This window comes from Castor canadensis, chromosome 5 (genome assembly GCF_047511655.1).
Source record: "Castor canadensis chromosome 5, mCasCan1.hap1v2, whole genome shotgun sequence".
Classification (NCBI taxonomy): Eukaryota; Metazoa; Chordata; class Mammalia; order Rodentia; family Castoridae; genus Castor; species Castor canadensis.
The window spans coordinates 27,139,177-27,160,043 of record NC_133390.1 but is presented as its reverse complement, the minus strand read 5'-3'; the positions used below and the strand labels follow the sequence as shown (position 1 = coordinate 27,160,043).

The 20,867-nt window shown below is 32.5% G+C and overlaps 1 non-coding gene across 1 annotated transcript; it reads left to right on the top strand.

Moving 5' to 3' along the window:
- Nucleotides 1-5,333: 5,333 nt before the first annotated feature.
- On the top strand, nt 5,334-5,440 carry LOC141423579 (U6 spliceosomal RNA). The gene has a single exon (XR_012448424.1). It is a non-coding gene; the product is annotated as a U6 spliceosomal RNA (small nuclear RNA).
- The last annotated feature ends 15,427 nt before the right edge of the window (nt 5,441-20,867 follow it).

Below are 20,867 nucleotides of genomic sequence, written 5' to 3'. Positions count from 1 at the left end.
AGAGGCCTTGTCTCTCTCACATAAAATGAAACAAAACAAGATAAACAAACAAATAAAGAAATGGCAACAAAAAACAGATTGATACTATTTTAGATTTGTGAAGTTGTAGATTTCCTAAGGTGATTCAGAATTTGATCATTTCTTACTCACATCATAAAGACCTGAAATGTGGCCCAGATTTTAGAGACTTAAAGCATTTATACTGAATCTTCCATACTTCTATCTCATGTAAGAAAAATTAGACAAATTGTTCCTCTTTGGGGTTCAGTTATGAGTACAACAGATAGAAGTAAACCACTATAGAAGCATATTTTAGAGGTTAAAGATACTTGGGAAAAACTGGACAACCCCTGTCCTATTTAGAATTCCCCATTTAGCACACATGCTAAATGTATGGTACTCTGGAGTATCCCAAATGGCCATACAGAATCATGTTTCAAAGTAACTATGAGTTAGGAATTCATGTGTGCAAGGAACAGAGGTGCTTAAAGAAGCCCTCAAAGCATTTTTGCTTGTCTCATACAACAAGAGGACTGACATTAGGCCTCAAGGCTAAAATTGAAGCTCATAGATGCTACTAGAATCCCAGCTCTTTCCCTTTCAACTGCATGACCTCTAATGGAAACTTCTACCTGCAGTCTTGCTCTGTCATGTGGTAGAAGACTGCTCGACTTAATGGCCCTATATTCTTGAGTTGACTGCCCAAGGAGTAAGGAAAGCAAAACAGTAAAATGTAAGAGTCTGTCATTGAATTTGGGAAGGGATGTTCCCTTCTATCACATATGATTATCTGTAACTGTGTTGGTCACCTTCTCTGGCCTCATTGATAAGTATATAGATGTCTCAAACTAAATCAGGGTCTGACAGGGTAAAAATGAATTTATATTTTGTCAGCAACTAGAATTATTTGCTGTATAGAAGATACATGTACATAGGAAGATGTGTTTTAAAACACTCAGAAAAATTGTATAAACATATAATCTTTTGTCTATATGTGTGCCATTAACCATTGGTAAACAGTATTATTTGGAATACAAACTCGTGAATCTTCATGGTGTCCTTCCTACCCTTCTATGATAAAAACAGTGGGTATTGGTAAGTAATTTTCATGTGAGAAGTCTAAACTAATGGGACAAGAAAACTTTGAGTTAACTTTTGGAGCAAAATAGTGGGGTGAAAGATGCTGCCAAACCCACAGAAACTGTTCAAGCTTTAATAGATGGCAATTTTGGTGCAGTGACCGTCAGAGAGAAGACACCCACTGAGTAACTCACCTCTGTACAGTTCAAGTTTATGACTAACTGAGGAAATCCTGAACTGGTCCACTTCTGAGAGACCCTAATATTCTGTCCCTTACTGCAAACATGAAAAAAAAAACCCTCCAATAATGGAGACTGGTAGCTGCCTTTGCTCTGCACAAATCTAGTTAACACTGGCAATTCGAAAACTAAAATTTTACAAGAGTGTTGAGGCAAGGGAGGTGGTGAAGTGTGGCAGTTTGTCCATTGATGGTGTCCTCTGGCAAGTCTGGAGGCATTTCTGGCAGCCTGTTGGAATTCATATTTAAGTAGAACTAATTAGAATTAATCTTAGCTATTACCATGACATAACAGTTTAAGCACTTTATGGGCTAGGGTGTTTTTTGTGCCTGATTTTAGAAACTTATTCACCCAGTATTATGTCAAGAGCCTGCATTTATTCTGAGGAAAGTAACAGGGCAAGTCTCTCAAGAGAGATTTTCCTTATAAAATTTAAAGGTAATTTTGCATGATTCATAGATTGACATTAGTTGTTAAATATATTCTAAAATGATTTAAATATTTAAGTAAATATTGTAATACTTTAGTATATATGATACCTGCATTTCCATACATCCTAGCCTTATTCTGTAGAAAAGATGAAGATTAAAAAAAGAGTCCACAGAAAGGTACAGTTGGGATACACATGAACTAGTAATGGAAGATAAACATAATAACTGTGGAAAATACAACAGATCATTAAGAACATGTTAAAAAGACCTTTCATATAAATTATATAGAGAATTCATTTCTGGTTACATATTTACATTGGGAAGTGGAACAGAATATCATTTTTCCATTATTTGAGCCATTTCTTTTTATGTAATTGATTTTACTTTTGTCTTAGTTATTAGTTTTTCAGTGTGTGGTTTATTTATTTAATGGAGCTCAGATTTGCAACACAAGAATTCAACTTCTTTCCCATAATTTTATATGATCTTATTTCAGACAGATATTGTATATCTATATCTGAATATATGCATGTACACATGACTATGTGTGTGTACACAACATACATTTCCTTCAAAATGAGGCAATGTTTTATATAATAGCTTTAGGTATTATATAGTTGTCATTTATACTAGAAATAGCAAGCACTTCATATTTGTGTGGTTTGTGTAATATAGCAGGTCTAGACAGGAGATGCATGTATCATGGGCAAACCTATATGGTCTTTATTTAGAATTTTTGATGATGGTGCTGGGGTTTGAACCAATGTGCTTTACTGCTTGAGCTATGCCCTCAGCCCTTTCATGATTTAGTAATTTTTCACATAAGGGCTCATGCTTTGCCTGGAGCTAGCTCCAGACCATGATTCTCCTGCTTAGTGCCTCCCATATAGCTAAGACCACAGGCCTGAAGCACCATACCTGGCTTATTGCTTGAGATGGGGTCTAGTGAAATTTTTCCTAGGTTGGTCTTGAACTATGACCCTCCCCATCTCTACCTCCCAAGTAGTTGGAATTACAGGAATGAGCCACCACCTGGTTCTATACAGCTTTAATTATGTATTTAGATCTACAAATTGAAAAGGCTTTCACAGTTTAATTTTGAAGCTCTCTTTTCATTGTTGTGGAACAGCTGTAGTTATTTTTCTTCAACTAATAATCATTAACTAATGTTAAGCCATTTCTTAGACCAATAAAAAGTCATTGGGAGTTGCATGAACTCTGCAGTCTCTATGTAGTATCATGTGCAGCAGACTGATGAGTTAGAAACACTCACTAGGGTATTGGAGACCAAATGAAGAATGAGTAGCATCTTTGTCAAACTGTTTTCAATCCCACAGTCTATCAGGAGTGTGAGATCTCACCATCTATCAAAGTGCATGTCATAGAAATGTAACATTGTTCTTAATATCTATGGATGTTTTTAGAAAATTTGGGAATCTGTAATCTTCTAGGAGTAATCTTACTAATCTCTGAAGGCATGAGATGTGGGGGTGGGGCAAGGATGCCCTCATTGATATTCTGGTATATTTACAGTGGCAGTTCTACTATATGCATGATCAAACATGGACAAACTAATTCCATCCCAGACTTAGGGAGATCTGCCAAACTCCAGGTTCAGGGGCAACAAAATACCTTTTAGAAAATCTGACTCATGTTTTCAATTTCTTGTGTACCAAAAAAAAAAAAAAAAAACCCAAACCTTTACCCTGAAGATCTTGTCATTCCAAAATATATAGTATTAATATATATGAAACCATACTGTACCTCTGTATTTTTGATGCTTCTCTATATGTATTTTTCCTATTTATTGATGTTATATAATTGAAATCATTTTGTTAATTTTTATAGGAGATATTAAACTTTATGAATTTCATTCCAATTTAGTGATTGGATTCCTAAAAATGGTCATTAATAACTGAACTTCTATAAAAGATAATGTATGCAGTGTATTGTCTCCTAAATCTTTGCCTTGTTGAAAGTTAAAATAAGTACAATATTATAAAGTATCCTATTATTTTTAGTTGACACATAGCTACTACAGAATTAGCAATTCACAAATATCTAGAGTCATGTTTCGGGCTCTATTTCTAGTTTGTAAATTTTCTTCCTGTTTTATTTTTTAAATTTTCTTTTTCCTGTTGTTTGTGTATCTTTGAATCATGATTTCCTTTTATTTGGCTCAGTGGATTTCAATAGGACATCTAGCGTGAGTCATGTTCCTTCTTTCCATGTACACACATACCCTCATGCCATGTACAGACATATGTGTATTTGATGCAAGTATAAAAATGTGGTCAGGGTCATATATCATGGCATGTTTTATATTAAAACTTTTATTACCTTCAAATGCATTTAACTGTCTATGAGTTATATTGCCAAGTTGAATATTTTGGATTCTTTCAATAATTATTTTCAAAAGATAAACAATATTTAAGGGTTGAAAGCTTTGAAGATTAGGATTTTGCCTTAATGACTGATACAACCCATACAGCACTAATAAGTTCATTTTTGAAAAACAATTGGTATCCCTTCAGTAACTTGAGATATCACAAGTAGGTGTCTCCCCATATTTTTGTGTTGATAGCTGTCTTTAAAATATAGGAGATACATATATATATATATACATATATTTGGTGATACGGGGTTTGAACTCAGGGCCTCACCCTTGCTAGGTAGGTTCTTTACTGCTTAAGCCACTCCACCAGCCTGAAAGTATAAATTTTTTGAAGCAGATCAATGCCCCCAACAAAAGACCTTGTACTTTTAACCAGAGTGTTGTTTTTGTTACTATAGGTAGAGACTCGGTTCTTAATTCTTCATAATTCTTTATTTTTGTAAGCATGGATAAATTCCTCATTTTCAAAATTTCCTGTTTCTTCTCTTGGTTTTACTGCTACTGCACAAGCTATTTTGTGTATGACATTTGCCAAAATAATTAGTTTCAATGAATAACATGCTTGCAAGTATGTCTGCTATGTCATCTTTATTACATAATTTATTTGAAAATTATTTTTTCTCAAGATGAACTTGGTACCAGATCATCCCCATGCTTTACTGGTGCTGGAACACTTAAGTGATATGTAATTTAGTTTACATCTTTCTGGGTTGCCCTGTATGACTGTTAATGGCTTAAAAACAGAAAGTTTTATGATTCATACTTAAGTTTCACAAGCATAAAGTACAATAATATTCTTGCTAAAACAACAGATACATTCTTATAAAATACTACCATTAAAATGTCAAATATATTAATTTCATTCAAAGGAAGATTTCAGAAATTGAGAAAACTAGTTACCTTTCACTGTAAATGTAATATTTTATCTATTCATGGAATAAACTGAATTTGTTTCAGTTTGTTTGAAGACGTGGTAGGGCATGGAATTCATTCATTATGTTCTGTCCTGATCTTTGGCTTACTTAGATTTCTTTAGTTGGAAAACAGCTAGAAATGAACTGGATCTAACATTTGATATTTTGATTCCTGCTTTGATCCATATAAATATGTGACCTAATTCTCTTAAATATTGACATTGTTGTAGATACATTTTTAAAGAGAAATGAAACTCTTTAAAAATCTTGTAAGGTGCCCACTTCAGCAGCACATATACTAAAATTGGAACGATACAGAGAAAATTATCATGGCCCCTGCACAAGAATCACATGCAAATTCATGAAGTGTTCCATATTTAAAAAAAATAAATAAAAATTTAGTAAGAAAAACATTTCTGATGAATTAAGTAACAATAATTTATTAAAAATATTCTGCTCTTTTTTTTAATAGTTAAATTTAAACATAATGAATATAATTTGGGGAAATTTTATCAGGAGATATTCTATCTGAGTTTTGGAAATGTTGTTTGCTATGATTTTTAACATACTGTGGTTATTGACATAAAGAACAGTGGAAAACTCAGGGTAATTAGCTTTTTGAATATTGCTTTAGAGTGTGATATTAAATAAAATGTCTTTGAGTTCCTCCTAAGTATTTTGTCCAAGTATGGTGGTAGAGGATATTTGTGGTACCATTTTATAGAAGTTATGGAATGCAAGTCATCTCTTTTTGTTTAGAGAATAAAGAAATAAAAATGTACATAGAAATAGTTCAAAACTAAATGGAAAAAAAGTTCAATTCAATCAATATGCCTGGATGGCTTACAGATAATGCCCATATACTGGATTCCTTTTCTCCAACTCACCTGTCTCATGTCACATCGAAGCCTGTTCTGAATTAGTTTCTCTTAGTGATTCTCCTCCCAAAGACATTTTTTATGGATTAAGGGAACAATGGCACAGAGAATTTCTAATATAAAGAAATGTTAATGTAGGAACAGTTAATGATTGAAGTATGCCATGTCACTCAAGATCGTGGGATGGGAAAAGAAGGAAAAATAATTAACTTTGGAATTAGTCACTTGTGGAAGTTTGGAATATTATCTTCTCGGATGACCATATTTGCCAGAGAATTACTAAATGTCAAGTCTCTAATACTAATTTAGTGAAATAGAATAATAAGGGAATTTCTGATCTCATGGATACTGGAAGAGGGAGAGATTGTGGTGTGAACACTTCATTTTGGTTCTTGCCATCAGTGAACTCCTATAGCAGTACATACTTACTTGATTTGCAGTCATGAGACTCATAGGCCACCCTCTCCTCTAACATGTGTTATTGTGTGTTTATGCAAGACACGTGTAGAATAGATTTAAAGAGCGAATCTTTACCTATGCCTTTCTATGATTCTAATTCAGAATATAGGTCCAGAGTACGCAAAAGTCTTAGTGTCCATATTTTACCATTATATGCCAAATGCTTTTTCTTTGTGCCCAACCTCACATGATGTATTGCCTACGATGGACGATCCAATGGCAGTAATTTTAGATCTAATACTCTACAATCATTCTTCAAGTGCTTTAACAGTGTGTGATAATTCCACCATATTGTTATTTCTGTTTTCTTAATATAACATATATTTATATTTATATCTACTCATAGATATTTAAAACTTTCTAGTTAATATATTTATTACAAAGACATGTTTAAATCCACCAGTTCCAAGAGCCTGAGTTATAATAGCATTTGTAATAGCATTTCATATCTCAGTTGACATTGATTTTTTAAGACACATTTCTCTCAAAAACATTCTTTTTAGGTCATTTGGAATTTACTTTGAAAATTGTAGAAATTGAGACTCATTAGAAAAATCACTTTCATTTAACTAGATTTTCTTATAGCTGTAATCATATTCCCAAAAACACTTAATAGTTTACCAGATATTTTTGTACTTCTAGCTTATGCAATGGGCTAATTTTATAGAAAGAGAATGCTTAAACTTTTTTTCTGCATTATTTAGCTTCATTTATTACAAAAGATTGCAAAGTAATTGAAGGAAAATGAAAACTAAATGAAATAATTAAATAAGCAATGTAATTTCTAGGTGTTAATTCAATTCTATTTCTAATCAATTTTCTGTATTTTAAACTTCATTTGCTTTGTATCTACTTCTTGCCTGGAGGCTTAGATGTCTCAAATTATGGGGTGGATACATCCCTGAGTGCTTTGCATGAAGACACAAGGGAAATGCCACTCAGAGCCTGGACTAATACATGTAACAGTTATTTTAGTATTTGGAGGTTTCAAACTCCAGATGGCCTTGTCTGGTTTATTTGATTGTCTTTGTATATTAGAAATATGTACTGTAAAATTGTATAACCAGAAAAGGATAAATCCTGATTTACTAAAAGTGACCTTATTGTTTCTGAGATGTTTTCAAGGGAAATAGGTATTTCAAAAATGGAAACATTAAACAAGGTAAGTAAAAACTTTTTAGTGTACATTAGTAAATTAAACCAAATTTGTAAATATAAACTTATATTGGCAATTATACTGCTTCAATTACCAGATTTTCATTTCTCCTACCAACACATTTACAGATCTGAAAAAAGTTAGTTGAAGAAGTCACTGAATTGGCATGTAAAAGCCTTTTCTGTAAACCATGGGGTCAACTGTCAGCCTGTCCTTGAGTAATTACTCATCTCTAAAGCTAATTACTCATCATTATTGAGGCTGAATATATTCTGTAAGAGCAAGAAAGATAAGTAAAAGTGCACGGGAGACAGAATTTTATCATTATGAGCTAAACCTCCCGCATAAGTGATCAAGAGATAAAATTTGTGGCAATTGAATTAGTGTTGTGAGAAAAGTATTTTCAAATATGACAAAGTAACTTCTTAACCAACTAGTCATTTTTGAAACATTTAAAAAAAATTAAAAGTTGTTTCTCTTAAATTTGCTTTTAGCTTGCTATTTAACAGAAATAGGCAAACTTCACAAGGCTTGCTGGAGTTCTTACTAGGAAACATGAAAGCTTGACTGTAGCCTTCTGTAGCCTTGAATCCACATGATATTAATAAAATAAATTAATCATTTTTGTTAGTCTTGGCTATTTATTTTTTTCAGTTTGTAATTTGTTACTTTGTACCAAAGGCTTATATGTACATAAATAAGCTTATAATTTAGAAATACATAGAATTTTAGAAATTAATATCAAACAAAAATTGAACACTAATTTGAATAAAATGAATTATATCTTGACCATATTTTTATTGTTCCTATTTTTAAATTATATATTGAGAAATAATTGCAATTGCTCAGTTCTGAATATTTCTGCTGGCCATATTTAGAGGAACTAGGGGAATATTTTAGAAAATATTTACTAATTGATTCCTAGATTCCTCCTTATTACAGATTTCTTTATAATAAAGCTAACATTCATAGCTTGATAATGTGTTCAGTGCTTTTTTTCCTAACCCAACTGCATTCAAACATATACGGAATGGCAGTTCTACCTGTCACTTACAATGTAGGTAATAGTTTGACTAATTTCTAAAGTGGCCTGATTAACTGTACTAAAAATATTGGACATTAAATCAAGCTTTGTGTGTGTAAGAGAGAGAGAGTTGTCACTGCAGTAAATTCTTCATAGCAACGTCCAAAGACTTAGTTCTTCCTCTGCAGTTAGTTTTGTGCACACTTTTGCTTCTCTGTGGCTAAGCACACACCCTAAATTATATGATTACACATGACAGCAATCTCTCTTATCGACATCTTGAAGATGGATTAAGTGAGGCTGGATTTGTGGATTTTGCCTTCAATCCTGTCAGAGACCAATGCCCTTTCTCCTTTGGGAACCAACATCATTCCTGAAAAAGAAGTCATAAACAATTTTGCTACCCCACTCCCATATCCTTAGTGATCAGAATATGGGATGTCAGTTATTTATTGTTCTCTTATTATGAGGATAGATAAATTGCATTTTGCTAAATTATCATGAAAATTTCCATACTCCCTTACTTCTTTATGATGTTTCCATGATTATTTATGCAGAAAAAGCCTATTTTGTAATGCTGCTCTATCTAATAGGAAGCTTTTGCTTTTAATTGTGACAGTCAGAAAGCTTATTCTGAAAGCTATTTCCACAGAAATCTAATTAGTCTTGGTTAGGAAAGTTCGTCTGTTGATATCGCTAGCCTCCTGGGTGCTAAGCATGTCTGATGATAGGTGATTCATAAGTGCAATGTGACATTTCCCAATGAGTTGTTTTGTCACAGGTTATCCATTTTGTCAGACATGTTATTTCATTCTGAGCTTTAATGTGACTATGATGTTGCTGGGCAAGTCACAGAGAGTGTCATACAGCTTGTCAAAAACCATAATATCATTTGAACCAGAATACATAATTTTAAAATCAGAGCTGTGAAGTTTAAGTGGGACTCCTGCTAAGACATAGCCAAACCTTTCTTACTTAGTACCTTGCAGTCCAATGTGTGAGTATTAGGCAGCCATAATCAGCCCCTAGAAATGTGTTACATTAGTTGAGGGGCACTTTCAAGCTGGAACAGACTCTGTCACCTGTTCTGTGTTGTTACTGTCAGATGCCTTTGAAGAAAGCACTTTGTGTAGATGATAAACTTCTGAAACCAACAGTGACAAAGGCAGGGGTTCTGGCCTTTTTAATATAATTCTAGTTTATATGTCTCTAGTCTTGCTTTTCTTACTTTTCCACCTAGAAAGTCACCACATATATTGATAAACAAATCTGTAATTTAAATATAACTCATTTCAGAAATAGTAATTTTTATATATGTTTTATAAATTCAGAGGAGTTGAAGATTAGAAACAAATTTCCAGCATCAATATGATTTAAGTGTCAAGGCTATTCTTAAACATAGCTTACTTATTAACTAAGTGCAAAACAAACAAAATTAGAAATATCTTGTCAGCATAAAACTCCCTTTAACTAAACTAGTTTGAATTAGTTTGTAAAGGGGCATTTATAGAATATGAATTAGTAGGGAGCAAAGTTTTCATATATTCCTTCTGTTAGCATTTTTTTTCATTTAAAATAAATTATTTTAATTTTATATATGATGGGCTGTGAATTTCTAAAATCACTGTGACAGTATAATCAGGCAATTAGTGGTTGAGTCAAAACAAAGAATTTAAAAAAGACCACACAGAAATAAAATATTGAGCTTCATAGCTATGCATAGAATGACTACTTAGCAGTCAAGGATAATATTATAAAAGGAGGGACTGATTTCTAACCCAGGGAATATTCATATTTAAAATTTAAAAAGTAGGAGAAAGTAAGACAAAGACATATGAACTGCTAATGACTCAACATTTTAAAGAATCTTATAGAGTCATACCCTTTAAAATGAAGTTTTAAAAAAATATAATGACTTTACCTCTTATTATTTCTAATTTCTTAAACAAAAATGCAATTTCAATAGTCATGTACTCTATGGCAAAGGAGAATTAGAAATTCAACACCAGTTTTAGTTTTTCTGTTTTATTCTTGTGTTAAAGTCTATTAAATTAGATTTAACACTTCAAAAATAATATGTATAATGGTTGAATATCCATAAAGACATCATTTACCATTCATTCATCTATCCATACGTATGCATAGAAAAATGTTGAAGTCTCCCTACTACCAATTTTACTTGTTTCTGCATGGGGATTTGGGGTATTTAATATTTTTTTTGCTGTACTTTTATTTCCTGACAAATCATGTTTGAGTTTTTTACAGTAAGCATAACAAGTAAAAACATAACCAAGAGAATGATTTTGCTTAAGATAATACTACATATATTTGAATTGATAAATTGGTAGTTAATTCTGGGTAATAGGGATAATTAATTTCTTACTTCTTTATACACTTCCTTTTTAATTTTAGAAAATACAACCACCTTTAAGTTAAGCAAGTCATTGCAGAAACTACTATTGACAAAGAATGGTTTTTCTAAGAAAAAAAAAAATGGTACAAGATGCTTTCATTGTGAGGAGCTGTGTTCTGCCTTTTGGTCAGCAACCCCAATAAAACTGCCATTCCTTTAGGAAACAGACTTTGAACCTTACAAAATGGGATGGAATTTTCCACAAGGATGGAATTCATTAGAGGAGTAGCTACATTCATGATAACATCTGGTGATTTTGTTCTGATTTTCTCACTTACTGGCTAAAATATGAGGCTGAATTTTAAGAATGACAGATTTTTCTATCTGTTGGGTTTTGATCAATAAAATCATGTTAATATTGATGGGCTAAACAAGCTGCATTATAATTGTGACAGTTTTATAAACTTTTATAGGACATGTACAAGTGTATTTCATTTAAAGAAGTAAATGTTATATGTTGAATAGCTAAATCCATTTGATTTTTTAAACAAAGTCCCCAGGAGGTTCTATATTTATTGATGTTGAAAAGCAAAGTTAATTCTGTGTTATTTCCACCATCTTTCTACAAAATATGTTATTTTATAAACATGGTCCAGTGTTAAAGAGAATTAATAGTATATTTAGTAAAATTAGTCATTGTAGTAGAATTAGTCCTCACAAATGAAAAGTTAATGAACTTTTGAAATTTGGGAAGAAAGAGAATAGTATGAGATATGTTTTACCAGTAGAATTGGTAAACTAAGAGATAGTTATTTTGAAAATAACCACTGCCAGTGTTTGCATGGAATGCTCCTTTCTGAGTTTAGCTAACTTAACCATAAAAATGTTAATGGCCTGTTGTATACCTAATTTAGAATTGAGAGATAGTAAATTTTTGAGAATGGTCATTTTTGTAATTCTTTTTGTCCCAGTATTTTACAGAGCTCACACCACATGGTGAGGGGTTATCACATAGTACATAAATATTTCTCAAAGTTGAAATTGACTTTAATTCAAGAAGTAGATCAAATGCAATTCAGGATTGTCTATTATTTTCTAATTTTAAGCAAATAAGAAGCTGTCTTGATCTTAATCCACTATAGCTTAAATAGTAACTGAAAAATTATAATAGTATGTTCTAGGACATTATAATCAATGTTAAATATATTTACAGTATCCAATTTTGTTTTATTACATATGTAGATTATTTTAAAGTCTCTTAGATCCTCCATAATTTCTTGAATATGAAGTTTTTCATATTACATACCACAAAATGAAAAGGGGTGATAAAATTTTTATTTTCCAACACCAAATCTCCACTTCAGCAATAGAAAGGACCCTCAACTTGAAATAGCAATTGTGATTTGATGGTTTTCTCTATTCATTTGTAATGCACTGAGGGTGAAGGGGCATATTACAAATATGAATGATTGTTTTTCTTTTGCAACTCTAAGGATTGTTATGAAATCAAGTGAGTATCAAATACTTGTGAAAAATGGTAAAACTCTACCTATTTCAGTGTAAGGTGGTTTGACTATCAATAGAGCTGGGTAGATTCATAATTCTGGTTCATGGGCCACATCTATTTCTACTTTTCTTTCCCTCCTCCCTAGCCTGATTCTCAGGTTAGAGGCAACAGTCCCATAATTTTTAAAAGTGCTCAATCTAGCTACCCTAGCCAATACCTCTTCCCAGGTATGTCTATGATATTTTCTCTGATAATTTGTAAAATAGGGTTCTCACCAATAGATTCCTGGCATGCATTTTTAAGTTAAATACATTTTATTATGGTGTGTGTTTGTTCATTTGAGATAAAATTTCATAGGTTTGTGGAAATCATTGAATTGGAACTACTGAGTCAGCCCTGAAAAGAATTTTATGAATGGTTAATGCAATTCCCTCCCTCTAATAAAAGCATTGTACATCTCACATTTAGTTTATATTGATTGCTCTCTGACATGGAAATAAACCAATCTTTATATTATACAGGGCTCCTGTTAGTGGTGATATCAAGAATATAAATCTTCCCTTGTGACTTCTGTTTCTGTGCTTTTTCTCCAACCTGGAGTAACCCTGAGCAGGTTTTTAATTAAAGTAATGTGAGCCATTTAGTGTATCAGTCCTTTTATGCATGATCAAATTACCATAGCATAAATATATTCTGGCTCTCCTGTAAACCTGAATTTTATGGATGGGTAATAAAATCCCTCTTTCCAAGTTTTGCAATTTTATTTCCACCTTTTAAAAATGCTGTAGTCTCTTGGAAGTGCTTATATAAAATGTGTAAAGTGTGGGTAATGCTAGAATAGTAATATCTAGATATACTAAAATTGCATTTGCAAATGTAGACTTTGGAGCCACTTTTAAGTGTTTAGCCTGTTTAGAAAATGAAGAATAGTTTAGACAATGATGCCATCTCTTTTTCCTGTTACTGATGTTTAATGGAATTATGGACACCAGCAGGAATATCTTCAGTTTTAATCAATGTTTTATTATATGTAGCATGAAAATATGTCTTTTGAAGAAGGAATATAGTAAGTGTTAGTGAGTCAGGAAGAAGGAAACTAGTCAATGTGCATTTCATTAACTATTAGTCTCACATTATGAATATTTCCATGTGTAAGCACAGATGGTAATTCAGGACAGCACTGAAGAGTCTGGGGTTTAGAGGTAGATCAACCTCCAATACCACCTGGGTTTATGACCTTAAACAAGGTACTTAATCTTTTTAAAGCCTCAATTTATTTACCTGTAAAAGTGATAATAAGTATACTTATAATATAGTATAATAATACTGCTTCTTACGTTTGAGAAGTTTAGAGATAATGGCATTGTTGCAATGCCTGACACAAAGAAAATACTCTAAAATGTTAATCACATTAATTATTCATTCATCAAATTACTAAAAATCTTCTGTTTTGCTCAATCCTAAATAAGAGGCCTCAAATGCTTTAGAATGTGGACCATGAACTTGGGCACAGTACATTCGCCAAACCTTTGTCTATGGCCTCACACTAAAGAGTCTTTAATAGTGATTTGAAATTAGGTAGATTCTGCACCAGGTATGCCTATACTCCATACTGGTTCAAGAAATTAATTGCAGGTTCATTTTGTCCTGGCATAGGAAAGTATTATTTTTTATTTTTCTCTGCTGTCTTGCTTCTCTGACTGACATCTCTTATGGGATGTGTTAGATTTTTTAAAAGAGGTTTATTTTTGTTCAGAATTAGTTGAAATCATTTTCTTTTCTTATATCTTTCTTCTTTCCTACCTCCCTTCCTCTCCTCTCCCTCCCTTCCTCTCCTCTCCCCCCCTTCTGTATTTACATCCTTTCTCCTTCCCCCTTCCACATGTCCTTGGAAAACTTAGTTTAAAATGACCAAATAAAGTTTGAAATAGTAATAATAACTTTAAGTCTTTCCTCATCCTGTTCCTAAAACTTATTATCTATATTTAGGTAGATGATAGATAGACAGATAGATAGACAGACAGACTGACAGGTAGATGATAGATAAAGAGAGAGAGAGAGAGAGAGAGAGAGAGAGAGATGATCGTTGTAGAGATGTTTGCTATGCTCATTATCAATAGAAGACATGTTAATTTTAAATAAGATACTGAATTTTAAAAGCAATTTTCTTCAGAATGGATTTTTCTTTTTGATAAAGGATATGTCATTCTAACTCTTAATGATGCAGGTCTAAATTTATCCATTTTTAAAATAATGCTGAATAATATGAAGAAGATGTGAGCAGTTGGCTTGGAGACAGAATATTTACACCTGGGCACAGATTTGCCATTTACAGTTGTGTGAATCTGCTCTTTTATTAATTCTTCACTTTGTTTTGTAAAAAACAAAACAAAACATAGGAAAAGAACAGAATTAAAGTGTAAAAACAAAAAACAGCTTCAAATGCAAAGCACAAAGAGTGGCGATGACAAGGATAAAAAAATAATGGTAAATTGTGGCCCAGTGGCTCACGCCTGTGATCTTTGCTACTCAGGAGGCAGAGATCAGGCAGATTGTGCTTTGAAGCCAGGAAACAGTTGGCGAAACCCTATTTTGAAAAAACCCATCAAAAAAAAGGGATGGTGGGGTGGTTCAAGGTGTAGACTCTGAGTTCAAACCCCAGCACTGCAAATATATATATATATATAGAGAGAGATAGATAGATACCCTTGCAAAAATTTTCATACATAAAAATGTCTGCTTCAAGATTTCTGCAGCCAACACAATGAGGAAAATCTGGTGAAATTAGAATTTTCATACATAAAAATGTCTGCTTCAAGATTTCTGCAGCCAATACAATGAGGAAAATCTGGTGAAATTAGAGTTGAGAGTACCTTTGAGACTAAGATGGTGATGATGGCTGTCCAATCCTGCAGGCAGGATTTAGAGTTTCCTGTAACTCCTAATAAGGAATGATGCCATCAACCGCAACCTCTTAGAAAGCAGAGATGAGTTTCACAAGAGAGACACAACTTCTTCAACTGAAACTCTGAAAATATTGGCATATCTGGGCTTCATATAAGGCATCACTCAGTTTCCATGTATGACCCTAACCTGGAAACTGCTGAGCTAAGTAAGCTGTCACATGTGAACCTATCATACCAAATTAAAAGATTTTAAGAAATTAGCTATCTCACCCCCAATGTTTGAACTTATCTTCTTTCCATTGTCACTCACATAAAGAAAAATTCTCATGACAACTTTTTTTATATTTTGCATAATTTCTTTTATTTCAAAACTGTCACATATTTTGAAGGCCTGACTTTTCTTTTTTGTCATGTATTCGTGCAAATATATGTGTCAGATGTACTCTGCATAGCTCAAAAGAGTCTAGCAAGAATAGGATGAAATGGTTTTCTACCTGTGTGTGTTTTTAAAACAATGTTGCACTTTAAAATCTATTACTATTTTACTTCTAGACAGTTCAGTTTTATGATGACCAAAGGTTTTGTTTTGGGTTTTTTTTTTTTTTTTTTTGCCTATTATTGTTTGTTTGTCTTTTCGTTTTGTCTTACTATAGTAAAAGACCTAACTCTCCTTGCTTTGGGGATTAACCATGTGTCAGTATCCAATTTGACTCATAAACTTCACAGGTGGCACTTCTTCTTAACTTACAATGATTTATCTCATCCAACTTCTTATAAAAGAGTCCCATGAGCCCAAATATCCAACATTGATTGAAAGATTAATTGGGAAATACAATTTTCATTTTGTTTGCCTTTATTCTTCTTCAGGTAAATAATTGGATTGTATTTAATATACATGGATTATCTCTGTTAATATTTTGTGTCATAATAGAAAAATTAAAGAAAAAGAAGAGGGTTGTATTTTTTTTTCCATCAGACTATATCTCTTAAAATTGTACCATAAATTATTCCTTATCCTCAGACAGCTTGGTGGATTGGATAAAAAGCTGTATGAATCAGTTTGGAAGACTTCTCACAGGATGTACTATTTGGGCTCAGAGTAGAAATTTTTTAAAGGGAGAGAGAAAGAGAGAGAGGAAAAAAAAAAGAGAGAGAGAGAATGTCACTAGAGCTACAAAGACTGTGATGCAGTTTTTTTGGAGCTGGAATTAAAGATGAAAATTCCATCAGCTGGAAAGTTTTAGCTTCAAGGATTACTAAGTACACTTCATACTGCCTTAACCAACAGTAACAAAAACACCCATATACAGTGGATCAAATGAATTAGAAATTTATTTCTGTTTCACATAAATGTCTGAAAGAAGATGGATGGTCCAGTCACTTATGGTGACTAGGCTCCATAAAGCCACCCAAAGTGCCAAATTCCTTATTGTCCACCATCTTTACAGATGGCATGTGCTTCCTGAATTATCTGCATGTTATGGAGATTATAGAATGCATGCAGGAAATAAAGATAAATCTATTTTGGAGGTAGGGGAAGTACAAATTTGATTTTGAACATATTTTTAAAATTTATTAGGGAAATTTGTCTTTCTATAAAACTGAGAAATGCCACCTTTGATTTTGGTATTAGTTTTCAAACCTTTGGAGCCAGGAAAATTCCTTAAGTGTGTCCATAACACAACAAAGAATATTGAAGACTGTTATAGAAATTTAGAGTTGTAGTTTCATTGACCTCTATGAGTTGAAAGGATTTAGATAATCTTATGAGAATAATGTTAATTCAATAAGAAAAATCTCAAGAATGTAACATTCAGGAGGTAGTCACCATATATATTAAACCAAAAGGAATGAAATAAAAGGGCTATATTTCAGCTATCATCCAAAGACATCCAAACTAGGAGGTTATCTTAATTTTAAAATCAGATATCTATTTATATTGGGGTGATTTGGACATTATGCATTAAATATTCTCTGGAAAGTCCAATTCATGGGACCCAAAAGAACTTTAAAGCTATAATATAGGAAATGCAGTCTTGCTCCTCCACCACCCCTCAAAAAATAAATTAGCAAGTCTCAAGGGCCCTTAAGAATTTGATTTATTACTGGGAATCAAATGATTGAATATGTAAGGAGACACTGAACTATTTTAGTCATCAAATTCATATCATCAAGTGAAGCAAAAACATTTCTACCTGGGAAAGGACAAACTCAGTTTCAGTTTTTCTAGTAGTCCATGGTGGGGGAGCAATAACTGTTATCGTCACATTTTACTACCATTAGTTTTATTTGGAGTAGAATTCTAGACTACTTTCTTATGTTTATGTCAGGATAGAACCAGTAAGAGAATTTGAAAAAGGAAATTTTCAGCACAGAAAAGATAAACTTGGAATATGTTTATTTGCATATCTTCAAAGGGAATATTTGTAGCCAGTTTAAGCATTGCTTGCTTATATATTTGGGGTTGGATGCAATAATATTCTATAGTGTACCCCTCTTTTTTAAAAAAAATTCTGTTTGGAAGCCAAATTTTGTACTGATTTTTTCAGCTATTTTGTTGAAAAACTTAGATAGTAGACATTTCTTTAAAATATTAATGTGTACAATAATAATGGGAAGAAGAACTACCATTTCAGTGGATTTCACATGTTAAATCCTGCCAGGAGATCTCTGATAGATATTAAGTGAGTCTCCTTTTTTTCGGATGAACATATTTATATGCAGACATATGTAAGGAGCTGCTGTTTTCATAATCCAGCACAGGAATTTAAACTCAAATCCATGCCTAAATCTCAAAGCCCCCATTCCCCACTTTGTCACAAATTTGCAGAAATCTGAATGATGTAAGGAATATTTATTTTTAATCATAATATATATATACATATATAACTTTTTCAAATGAGAAATATTTAAAATAGGATCTGCTAAGCTTTGTGGTTCAAGTTTATAAACCGAGCACATGGGAGGTTGAGGCAGGAGGATTGAAAGTTTGAGGCCAGCCTGAGTTACATAGCAAGTTCAAGGCCAGCCTGAACTACCAGTGATACCATGTCTCCAAACCAACAACAACAACAACAAAGATCTTTCATTCATTTAATGTTAGGGTTTTTTTGTTTGTTGTTGTTTTTGTTTGTTTTGAGACAGAGTATTTCTACTTCAGTTTTCATAGTTCTGGAATTACAGGTATATACCGCAACACCTGGCTGTAATGTTTTCGTTTTGACTCTGTTGACAAAATATTTATTGAATGCTCTTAAAACCCTTTCTGTGTGCTGCGGATGCAGTTATAAGTGAAACATGCATGAATCTTACCTTCCTTCAGTTAGTAGCTCTTTGGCAATCACTTGGGTTATGCACAATAGGTAAGTAGGGCACTTAAAGCAACAAAACAATATGGATATCTTTTTTCTTATTATTTCCCAAATGAAAAGCAAATTCATCTTTAAAAATATGATCTGTAGTGGTGCCAAGGAAAGTGAATTTTCTTAGAAAACACCATGTTTGCTTTATCTTCCTGTCAATTTACAAATTAATAAAAAGGTTTTACTGACACCCCCACTTGCCTCCTAGCCCTTGAACATGTGGCACACACAGCCATCAGGAAAGCACATATGTACCCGAGTAGTCAATGTGAAATAAATGTAAATGGGAAAAAACAAATGATGCCTATGAATTAGGCTTTTTGAAAGTTCAGTGCTATTATTTAATTGGTTAATATGATTTTATTTTATGTTTTATTACAGTTAGTAATTTTTAAATTATAATAATTTTTTATAGCTTATCATTATAGCATTACTGATCACGTTTTATTAGTTATTAGAGGTTTTTTTATGTGACTTTCCAAGAACCCTAGTCCTTTCATATTTATGTGTCATATCTTTGGTTTTAAAAAATGAAGTGGAATTTTTTATTTCCATTGCAAAATAACAACTTCTTAAACCTCACTCAATTACAAAATAGATCTCTTACCAAGTGCACACCAACACATACATTTTAACGAAAAAGCTTAATAATTGGCATTGCCTTTTATCTACAACATCAAAATACTAAAGAACCTATTATGATGAACTAGAAAAACTTGGCTGAAATAAATATTAATTTTTAAGGTCAGACCATCAACACAAAGAAAGATAGCAATGTAATATTTGAATTTGGGATTGAATTTCTTTTAGAAAAGATTTTTTTTAAAGAGCAATTAAATTTGGTTTTCAGTTTCTCCATGAAACTTTACAATATATGTGATTTAAAATTTTGCTGATATGACAAGTTTAAATCCATTCATACATCTCACTGGAAGTTGTGGATTTCCTGGAAAACAGGAAGATAACAAACTTTTTTTTCAGAAAATATATTGTCATTTTTCTAATTCTAATTCTAATTATTTGATGGAATTCAGTTGATGCTCATTAGGAATGAGCCTGACAAAGAATACATTATACACCAGCACCAAGTTATACTCTAACATATGCATGCTGGGAAATGAAGATGGCAAATTATGACAATGATTTGATTAGGGTTAGTAAAAACAATAGACTTCATTTGCTTTAGAGTTATTGGATCTTCTATTTTTTTTGGAAACAATAATACTGACAAATTTATTGTACTCCAGGAATCATGTGGAGCTCTTCAATAATCTTTCTTTCTTTTTCTTAAAATCATGCTTGCATTCTGGTCTACAAAATGTTAAGAAAATTTTTTGTGAAAACATGGCATTCTCTAAAAGGCTGCTGTCCCACTGTTGGTAGTATGAGATATGAGTCTGCTGTGAGTCCACTGTCTTTATGTTTGCCTTAAAATTGTGAGTAAAATTTTATAGATCAGTCTATCCATAATGTACTATACCTAAGATAACACTTAGAACATTGGCATCATCAATGTGAGATGATAATTCTATGAACACAGCTCCTCTGTCATCTGACAATTATGTGCCATAGAATCCACATCACTGAAACCAATGGGGGTCTACTACATTAATTATCAGATTAAAATATCTAAAACTTGAGAATTTAAGCATAATTGGCTGCTTCAAAGACATAGAATGAAAGAGCAAAATGTAATATACATGAAATCTAACATTGAATGAAGACAGAATTTGTGTTAGGCATTGCTCAAAAGACGTTAAATATATTATCCTTTAGACTTGCAAATTCCTTACGGGATGAGTACTATTTTCTTTGCTACATTATACATTTGTAAATAGAGAACAGTAGATAAAGTATAAAGTCATAAAGCTAGTTGTTGGTTGAACTGAAATATAAATCCATGCAAACCAACTCCAGGGTTTGAACACTTCACATATGGTTATAATAGTAAGAGAACTATGATTATAAGAGATTTTAATGACATTCCAAAGGTTCTATATGAAGGAAGTGTGAAACCACTGGGATTCTTCAGGGATGCTGCAGTCACCACTATATTCAGCTCTTTAAGACTCTGTGGACTCCGTATACAATTGTTTCTCTGGGGATTGCAGTTTCAGCTGTTTCTCTTCTGACCTCTGCAGTCATCCTACATTTCCTATAGGT